The 9,973-nt window shown below is 48.1% G+C and overlaps 2 long non-coding RNA genes across 7 annotated transcripts; both read left to right on the top strand.

Moving 5' to 3' along the window:
• Nucleotides 1–206: 206 nt before the first annotated feature.
• On the top strand, nt 207–3,196 carry LOC119388706 (uncharacterized). The gene is made up of 3 exons (XR_007415729.1): nt 207–395; nt 1,027–1,214; nt 2,781–3,196. It is a non-coding gene; the product is annotated as an uncharacterized LOC119388706 (long non-coding RNA).
• Nucleotides 3,197–3,833: 637 nt separating this feature from the next.
• On the top strand, nt 3,834–7,190 carry LOC125758019 (uncharacterized). Of its 6 annotated transcripts, none has more exons than XR_007415728.1 (5): nt 3,834–3,925; nt 5,507–5,595; nt 5,863–5,951; nt 6,664–6,752; nt 7,021–7,190. It is a non-coding gene; the product is annotated as an uncharacterized LOC125758019 (long non-coding RNA). The 6 variants fall into 6 exon arrangements; XR_007415727.1 differs by lacking the exon at nt 3,834–3,925 and adding an exon at nt 4,709–4,795; XR_007415726.1 differs by lacking the exon at nt 3,834–3,925 and adding an exon at nt 4,711–4,884.
• Nucleotides 7,191–9,973: the final 2,783 nt, after the last annotated feature.

The raw sequence follows: 9,973 nt of genomic DNA, 5'->3' as shown, positions 1-9,973 counted from the left end.
CTGAGGTCCCCTGGGCAACACACGTCGCATGACGGAACTTACTGCCACCTTCGCACTGCTTCGCTGATGGCGCAATCGAGGGAGACTGCACATTGCTGCTACTCGTGTAATTCTGTTGGTAGGTGGCACATTCGCACAACTCTTGCTTCAGCTGTGTTTACATGTTCTTAACAATTCCGCCGCCTGTCGTTGCAGCCTCACCGTGGCTGTCTTCCTTTGCTACCCGTGACAAGGAGATGGAGTTGGCTCCTGCAGATTGGTTCCGATGTATACGTCCTTGAGGTCCCCTGGGCAACACACGTCGCATGACGGAACTTACTGCCACCTTCGCACTGCTTCGCTGATGGCGCAATCGAGGGAGACTGCACATTGCTGCTACTCGTGTAATTCTGTTGGTAGGTGGCACATTCGCACAACTCTTGCTTCAGCTGTGTTTACATGTGCTTAACAATTCCGCCGCCTGTCGTTGCAGCCTCACCGTGCCTGTCTTCCTTTGCTACCCGTGACAAGGAGATGGAGTTGGCTCCTGCAGATTGGTTCCAATGTACACGTCCTTGAGGTCCCCTGGGCAACACACGTCGCATAACCGAACTTACTGCCACCTTCGCACTGCTTCGCTGATTGCGTAATCGAGGGAGACGGCGCATTGCTGCTACTCGTGCAATTCTGTTGGTAGGTGGCACATTCGCACAACTCTTGCTTCAGCTGTGTTTACATGTGCTTAACAATTCCGCCGCCCGTCGTTGCAGCCTCACCGTGCCTGTCTTCCTTTGCTACCCGTGACAAGGAGATGGAGCTGGCTCCTGCACATTGGTTCCAATGTATACGTTCTTGAGGTCCCCTGGGCAGCACACGTCACATGACCGAACTTACTGCCACCTTCGCACTGCTTCGCTGATGGCGTCATGGAGGAGACTGCACATTGCTGCTACTTGTGTTTTCTGTTGGTAGGTGTCACGTTCACAGAAATCTTATAGTGTGCCTGTGTTTACATGTGCTTAACAATTATGTCACTTGTCGTTACAGCTTCCCAGAGTCCATCGCTACCCGTGACGAAGACATGGAGCTGGCTTCAGCAGACTGGTTCTAATGCCTACATTCTTAAGTTCCCCGGGGCCCCATTTGTCGTATGACCGAACTTGTTGCCACATTTGCACTGCTTCGCCGACGGCGACATCAAAGGAGACTGGACATGGTCACTACCTTTGCAGACGGTAGGAAATGAATAAATGAATTGAACCTTTATTTCGCAGGAGAGGAAGGCGCTCGGCCGCAGTTTGGGAATAGGTGGGGAACGGATTGTTGGGTGAACAGCATGTGCACAATAAATTAACATCACTTGGTATGAATCCGTTTTCGGTATAGGTTCAATGGAGTCCCTCTCGCGCGAGATGGTTTCATTATTTGTATCGTCCTCCACCCCTGACGCGCGAGGCTCGCAACTTTGCCCTCCTCCTCACCTTGGTGACCGCACCCAGCAGCCGATGTCGATGACATTCAAGGGCGAAGACTATCAGCTCCGTTTGTACATATTTGTTGTGGACACCTAGACGTTGGTCGGAGGGTTGCAAGACTGCCAGGCTAAAATTTTTCGATTCCATTTGTTTTTCAGAAATTAGGCATTTGGGCGGAGGATTGTATCCTTACTGTCAACTAGGTCGTTCCGTCATAAACACGGTCCAAACGTTAAACGTGTTTGTGCGCAGAAATGTGTGCCAATGTTTTTTTCGCGAACTGTTCCCACAGAATTCTGCATCACACAGTCCCGCTGCTTAGCCATGCCGCCCTACTTTATTCCGTATATCGTTTAATCGTTTATTACTTGCCTTTGTTTTGTTAGCGGAATTGAATCAGTGCTGCACTATGTGATTGCATGTATGAATTTTAGGTACAACCGTGAGCAATGACCTGGACCACTCAAATTGCTTTTTAAAACTTCATTAAACCACCTTTTGTGTAATTACATGCATGTTTTTGTATGTGCGCGTGTATGCATACAGATGCAAAAATTTTTAAATTTCACAAAACCACTAAAGTAACTATTTGCAGGAAAAGCGCGAATAAGCCCCCCCCCCCCCCCCCCCAAAGAAAAAATTTAAAAAAAAACGCGGAAGCTCCACAGTAGTGGTGCGAAGGCTGAGGAAACAGCGGAGTTAGTGGCCTACCCCTTCTCTTTTTTGCCTGCTTCTCAGCCTCACTTCTTTTTTCGATCCCTTGCTATACTATACTCTACATGGCTGTACTGTGCTTCACCCTCTCCCCTTCTTATTTCCTTCCTCTTTGCCTTCTCATTACTCATCCTCGCCCTCACTTCACCTTTTCACCCGCTTGCTACACTAAAGTGCTCATTTGTTGGCTTTGCGTTCCTTGGCATAGCCAGGCCGAGTTCCCAGTCTTCTCTTAACGTGGCCGCTACTCGCTCAATCAGTTAATTTGGGAGGACAATGGACTGCTTAAAAAGTTCAGCTGTGAAAAAAAAATAACGCTACCAGATACGGTAAAATCCTAGAGCGACTCGATGAAAAAAGCCCAGTTCCGCTTATTATAAGCGGAACTGGCAACTCTAACAGGGAATGTCGCCGGAGCCAACGTTTCTACAAGGGGACCTCGTTTATTTGCTGCTTTGACGAAGACAAATCCATTTGCAGAAACGCCGGCTACAGCGCCATTCCCTGTTAAGAATTTCCTTTTTTTTTTTCATCTGTGCGCAGGAATGATAGTGCAGCTGTGTTTTCGGATTACTCGAGTTACACTAACACGCATCTCGCCTCTCGTTTCAGGCTCCCAGCGTGTTCTGGCGTGTGGCTCGCTACAGAAGATTGGTCCAGCCCGCTCATTGACATCAGCAACATCCGTGGCATTTCCTCAAGAGCGACTGTGTCCAACATGAACGTTCTACCGGGGACTCTGGGTCATTCAAGTCTTCGTACGTTTCCATGACTTTGTTGGGGTCCTGCACTGTCTTCGCCGCGTGTGGGTGTCCTCCGCAAAGACTGCAGTCGCCGTCGCTCGACCACCTACCACATCCTGTGTTGCACTAATGTTAACAGTTCAGTGCAGCAACCCACCCTATGTGAATAGCTTCGCTTCGCTCAGCCAACGGCTGGGGCATCTAGCAGTTACAACAATATGAACCCAAAGAACTGTCATAAGCAATGATTTCTCACTCATGAGCTTATTTATGAATGTTTGGCAGTGAGGGTAAGGACATTTACATTGTGCGCTTTTGTAGCAAAGCGTATGGCGCCTGCATATGCGCACTTTCATTTGCTCACATCGGCTAAGCCAGCAGCTAATCTCTGAACGTCTTGTTGGGTCGTGAATAGATTGAACTTGTTTCAACGAGGTTCGGTGCACATTGTGGTTTTCACACTTGTCATTGTCGCTGGTAACGACCATAACCCGTTGATAGTTCAGTGGCGAATTGTATCGGCTTTTTCTTCCAGTCATATGTGTTGTGTATAGGGCGCGGAACGCTATCGTTCATTGACATCCACTTTGGAAACAGTTCAGGCATTTGGCCAAGCTCCCTGTCTTCCCCCTTCACCTGTTCGGCTTTAGCCTTCTATATGGTTGATCATGGGGCGTTTTCATCCATTGAATTGACTGTTCAAAATTCTTAATGATTTGTATCTCTAGAAGCCCGTTTGGCTTTGTCCTGAGGTTAGAACTCGGACCTTTGATTCATTGAAGTTATTTGCACAGTCTTCCTCTTGTCGCACCGGTAGAAGCCCACTTGGCTTGGTCCGAGGTTAGAACTCGGGCCTTTGATTAATTGAACTTGTTGCACAGTATTCTTGTCGCATCGGCAGAAGCCCGCTTGGCTTTGTGCCGAGGGCAGAACTCGGGCCTTTGATTCATTGAAGTTGTTTGCACAGTATTCGTCTTGTCACGCCGGTAGAAGCCCGTTTGGCTTTGTCCCGAGGTTAGAACTCGGGCCTTTGATTCATTGAACTTATTCACACAGTATTCGCCTTGTCGCACCGGTAGAAACCCGTTTGGCTTTGTCCCGAAGTTAGAACTCGGGCCTTTGATTCATGGAACTTACTTGCACAGTATTCGCCTTGTCGCACTGGCAGAAGCCCGCTTGGCCTGGTCCCGAGGTTAGAAATCGGGCCTTTGATTCATTGAACTCATTCGCAGAGTATTCGCCTTGTCGCACCGGTGGAAGCCCGTTTGGCTTTGTCCCGAGGTTAGACCTCGGGCCTTTGACTCTGCCCCGCCACGGTGGTCTAGTGGTTATGGCGCTCGACTGCTGACCCGAAGGTCGCGGGATCAAATCCCGGCCGCGGCGGCTGCATTTTCGGTGGAGGCGAAAATGTTTGAGGCCCGTGTACTTAGATTTAGGTGCACGTTAAAGAACCCCAGGTGGTCAAAATTTCCGGAGCCCTCCACTACGGCGTCTCCCATAATCATATCGTGGTTTTGGGACGTTAGACCCCAGATATTAGGGCCTTTGACTCATTGAACTTATTCGCACAGCATTCGCCTTGTCGCACCGGTAGAAGCCCGTTTGGCTTTGTTCCGAAGTTAGAACTCGGGCCTTTGATTCATGGAACTTACTTGCACAGTATTCGCCTTGTCGCACTGGTAGAAGCCCGCTTGGCCTGGTCCCGAGGTTAGAAATCGGGCCTTTCGTCATTGAACTTATTCGCACAGTATTCGCCTTGTCGCACCGGTAGAAGCCCGCTTGGCTTGGTCCCGAGGTTGGAAATCGGGCCTTTGATTCATGGAACTTATTTGCACAGTATTCGTCTTGTCGCACCGGTAGAAGCCGGTTTGGCTTTGTCCCGAGGTTAGAACTCGGGCCTTTGATTAATTGAACTTATTCGCACAGTATTCGCCTTGTCGCACCGGTAGAAGCCCGTTTGGCTTTGTCCCGAGGTCAGAACTCGGGCGTTTGATTCATTGAACTTATTCGCACAGTATTCGCGTTGTCGCACCAGTAGAAGCCCGTTTGGCTTTGTCCCGAGGTTAGAACTCGGACCTTTGATTAATTGAACTTATTCGCACAGTATTCGCCTTGTCGCACCGGTAGAAGCCCGTTTGGCTTTGTCCCGAGGTCAGAACTCGGGCGTTTGATTCATTGAACTTATTCGCACAGTATTCGCGTTGTCGCACCAGTAGAAGCCCGTTTGGCTTTGTCCCGAGGTCAGAACTCGGGCCTCTGATTCATGGAACTTATTCGCACAGTATTCGCCTTGTCGCACCGGTAGAAGCCCGTTTGGCTTTGTCCCGAAGTTAGAACTCGGGCCTTTGATTCATGGAACTTACCTAAACAGTATTCGCCTTGTCGCACTGGTAGAAGCCCACTTCGCTTGGTCCCGAGGTTAGAAATGGGGCCTTTGATTCATGGAACTTACTTGCACAGTATTCGCCTTGTCGCACTGGTAGAAGCCCGCTTGGCCTGGTCCCGAGGTTAGAAATCGGGCCTTTGGTCATTGAACTTATTCGCACAGTATTCGCCTTGTCGCACCGGTAGAAGCCCGTTTGGCTTTGTCCCGAGGTTAGAACTCGGGCCTTTGATTCATCGAACTTATTTGCACAGTATTCGTCTTGTCGCATCGGTAGAAGCCCGCTTGGCTTTGTCCCGAGGTTGGAACTCGGGCCTTTGATTCATTGAACTTATTCGCACAGTATTCGCCTTGTCGAACTGGTAGAAGCCCGCTTGGCTTGGTCCCGAGGTTAGAAATCGGGCCTTTGATTCATGGAACTTATTTGCACAGTATTCGCCTTGTCGCACCGGTAGAAGCCGGTTTGGCTTTGTCCCGAGGTTAGAACTCGGGCCTTTGATTAATTGAACTTATTCGCACAGTATTCGCCTTGTCGCACTGGTAGAAGCCCGCTTGGCTTGGTCCCGAGGTTGGAAATCGGGCCTTTGATTCATGGAACTTATTTGCACAGTATTCGTCTTGTCGCATCGGTAGAAGCCCGCTTGGCTTTGTCCCGAGGTTGGAACTCGGGCCTTTGATTCATTGAACTTATTCGCACAGTATTCGCCTTGTCGAACTGGTAGAAGCCCGCTTGGCTTGGTCCCGAGGTTAGAAATCGGGCCTTTGATTCATGGAACTTATTTGCACAGTATTCGCCTTGTCGCACCGGTAGAAGCCGGTTTGGCTTTGTCCCGAGGTTAGAACTCGGGCCTTTGATTAATTGAACTTATTCGCACAGTATTCGCCTTGTCGCACCGGTAGAAGCCCGTTTGGCTTTGTCCCGAGGTCAGAACTCGGGCGTTTGATTCATTGAACTTATTCGCACAGTATTCGCCTTGTCGCACCAGTAGAAGCCCGTTTGGCTTTGTCCCGAGGTCAGAACTCGGGCCTTTGATTCATGGAACTTATTCGCACAGTATTCGCCTTGTCGCACCGGTAGAAGCCCGCTTGGCTTTGCCTCGAGGTTAGAACTCGGGCCTTTGATTCATGGAACTTATTTGCACAGTATTCGCCTTGTCGCACTGGTAGAAGCCCGTTTGGCTTTGTCCCGAGGTCAGAACTCGGGCCTTTGATTCATTGAACTTATTCGCACAGTATTCGCCTTGCCGCATCGGTAGAAGCCCGTTTGGCTTTGTCCCGAAGTTAGAACTCGGGCCTTTGATTCATAGAACTTACTTAAACAGTATTCGCCTTGTCGCACTGGTAGAAGCCCACTTGGCTTGGTCCCGAGGTTAGAAATGGGGCCTTTGATTCATTGAACTGATTTGCACAGTATTCGTCTTGTCGCATCGGTAGAAGCCCGCTTGGCTTTGCCCCGAGGTTAGAACTCGGGCCTTTGATTCATGGAACTTATTCGCACAGTATTCGCCTTGTCGCACCGGTAGAAGCCCGTTTGGGTTTGTCCCGAAGTTAGAACTCGGGCCTTTGATTCATTGAACTTATTTGCACAGTATTCGCCTTGTCGCACCGGTAGAAGCCCGTTTGGCTTTGTCCCGAGGTCAGAACGTCGGGCCTTTGATTCATGGAACTTATTCGCACAGTATTCGCCTTGTCACACCGGTAGAAGCCCGTTTGGCTTTGTCCCGAGGTTAGAACTCGGGCCTTTGATTCATTGAACTTATTTGCACAGTGTTCGCCTTGTCGCATCGGTAGAAGCCCGCTTGGCTTTGCCCCGAGGTTAGAACTCGGGCCTTTGATTCATGGAACTTATTTGCACAGTATTCGCCTTGGCGCACTGGTAGAAGCCCGCTTGGCTTGGTCCCGAGGTTAGAAATCGGGCCTTTGATTCATTGAACTTATTTGCACAGTATTCGATCGCCTTGTCGCACCGGTATACGCTCGCTTGGATTTGTCCCGAGGTTAGAACTCGGCCCTTCGATTCATTGAACTTATTTGCACAGTATTCGCCTTGCGCACAGGTAGAAGCCCGTTTGGCTTTGTCCCAAGGTTAGAACTCGGGCCTTTGATTCATTGGACTCATTTGCACAGTATTCGTCTTGTCGCATCGGTAGAAGCCCTCTTGGCTTTGTCCCGAGGTTTGATTGCGTGATGGTTATTTCGACCATTGCACCTATATTTTGTAAAACCTCATTGTATTTTTGGCATTCGAAGCACTTGTTTCGCTTTGGCTTCTGAGTGTGCTGCAGTGCGGTTGTTTCGTAATTTCAACGAAATTGTTATAAACTCTTTTCTTCTCACAAACAAGGGTTTCATACAAGTTCTTGGTCCTCTCACATTTCTTACTGCGTCCGCCAAAATGTTTTAAGTGACAGGTCATGATGGCTCTGCTTGTGAAGCTCCCACATTTTGTGTTCGCCATCACGGCGGTTTGGTTTCCGGAGGGATCGCCACTTTGACATCCTCCCTTAGAATCTGTTAGAGCACTTCATCACTTGGCTTTGACCAGTGTGTCTGATCTCGGATTGATTGCTTCAAACATTGAGTGGATTTGTGGTATAATGATGCTGGTATGGGAAAGTATGAAGTGCTCGTCTGGTGTTGCCTGTTAATCTGACATGTTTCTTTTGTGTACACTCTTTGGTAGGGGCGCGAGTGTTTCATACATGGCCTCTGTTTCTTTGCATGTCGCTCATCACAAATTTAGAACCTCAAGACGCCGCTGCAATAGTGCACAATGTGAATAAGTGGGAAAGGGGTGGGTGTTTGCCCTCACCAACAAACAGTCTGGCCAATGCAAAGGCTTACGTGTTTCGAGACTCGCAATAAAGCTGGTTCGTGGTGCTAGCCCACCGTGCTCGTAATTTATCCAGTCTGAATCATTTCGCTTCGATGAATACAAGCGTCCGCTTTGAAGTGCCGTGATTCTCAATCTGTGTACTCTCTCCGCTGTTTATACAGGCAAACGCGCACTAAAACATCCAAGGTCGTTGAACCATGAAACCTTACAGAAATTGTTGCTATCATAGACTCCACACACAGTTGGGCATCGGATCGGCATATTGCTTTGGAGAAGTGGGCCACATGGATCTTTGTCCCGTGTAACTCCTATGTTTGTACATCGGACATGTTCTCCACTGTGGCTTTTTGTTCATCGCCTCAAGGACGCAATGGTCAAGTTCAGCAATTTAACTACGTGTAATTGTTTGCATGATTTTAGGCCTCTTTACAGCTATATTACATCCTATCATTGTAACCATCAGTCACTGCTAACACCACAGGAATTGTGCTCTTTGGCCACACCTGGACCTCGTGCCACAATAGCCCGCGAATCATAATCGCCAAAGATGTACAGTTATTACATAGATTGTATTAGCCGATATAAATTTCCATGACGATTAGCACAAATGACTGTGTGCACATTGCTTGAAAAGTCAATAAAAATGTTAACACTGTCCTTGGTGAATCGCTACATGGTTTGTACTCTTCTGCGTACTTAGACTTTCCATCGTCTGGACTAATTTCAACCAAAAGTGCAAGCACGATGGTAAGTATTTTCCTTGTTGTTACGTTCTTAACATGACCACGGAGGTATATACTCATGTAAAAAGACATTTTGCTCGGAGTTAAGACCGTCGATTCTGATCGATCTTAATATATAGAAGAGCAGATATGGTGAGCGATTGTATGGAGTGAAATGTGCATGGCCAGATGGAAATAATTCGATACCTAAAGATATAGGGATCAACAGACATAACATGGATACCAGCCTGCTTGTAAATTAGGGATACCGGTCTTCTATAGAAAATACAAGGCTTTAATCAAGATGTATCAAATATGAACTGGAACACCGAATTCATTATAAAAGACAGGGCGTGCAAACATGGACGCGAGGAAGAAGTCAAGACACCACAGACGCCGACTAACAACTGCAAAGGCGCACAACGGCCAAAAAAATAAAGAAACGAAAACTTATCTGTGAGTGTACGTGCAATAGGCGGACCTATTAATCCGGCATGTGTGGGAGTCTACATGACCGATTATTGTTAATGCATTTGATTTCTTCATCACCACCATATAAACTCACGGCTGCGCTATCACTGCAATCGATATGCCATGCCTCAATCATTGAACGCGTTTCTTCATTCCTGTGCCGGTAGAAAACTGCGCATGCACCGAAGTTCAACGTGCACTTACATTCTCGGCAATGTAAAGAAAGGTTAGGAGGTGAGCCTCCGGTTAGCGGTCTCTTATGTTCCAATAATCTCTAACACAGTGGCCCGTCTGTATACGTGGAAGCGGCCGCAGCTAAGAGGAACCTTATACACCACACCTCTATGGCAATCAGTGAATTCGTTGGTGTGTTTTACGAAACAAATGTCAGTCCGCATCTTGCCTATTACTCGCTCATTCTTTCTCTGCACAGCGGCACACATACCTAGCCTGTGAGATACGCAATGAATGTAAGGAATACTTATACGACACGTTTCTTCCTATCGAATTTCTACAACCATGCTCAGGCTTAACAAAACCGACATCTTTAAACGTTCAGCGACACTGGCCACTGCAACGCGAGTATAACCTACATCTAAAAGACCTAGATGTAGATTAAAGATGTAGGTTTCGGCCATCTAACCGAATTC

This window comes from Rhipicephalus sanguineus, chromosome 4 (assembly GCF_013339695.2).
Source record: "Rhipicephalus sanguineus isolate Rsan-2018 chromosome 4, BIME_Rsan_1.4, whole genome shotgun sequence".
Lineage (NCBI taxonomy): Eukaryota > Metazoa > Arthropoda > Arachnida > Ixodida > Ixodidae > Rhipicephalus > Rhipicephalus sanguineus.
This window is presented reverse-complemented; position numbering and strand designations above follow the sequence as displayed.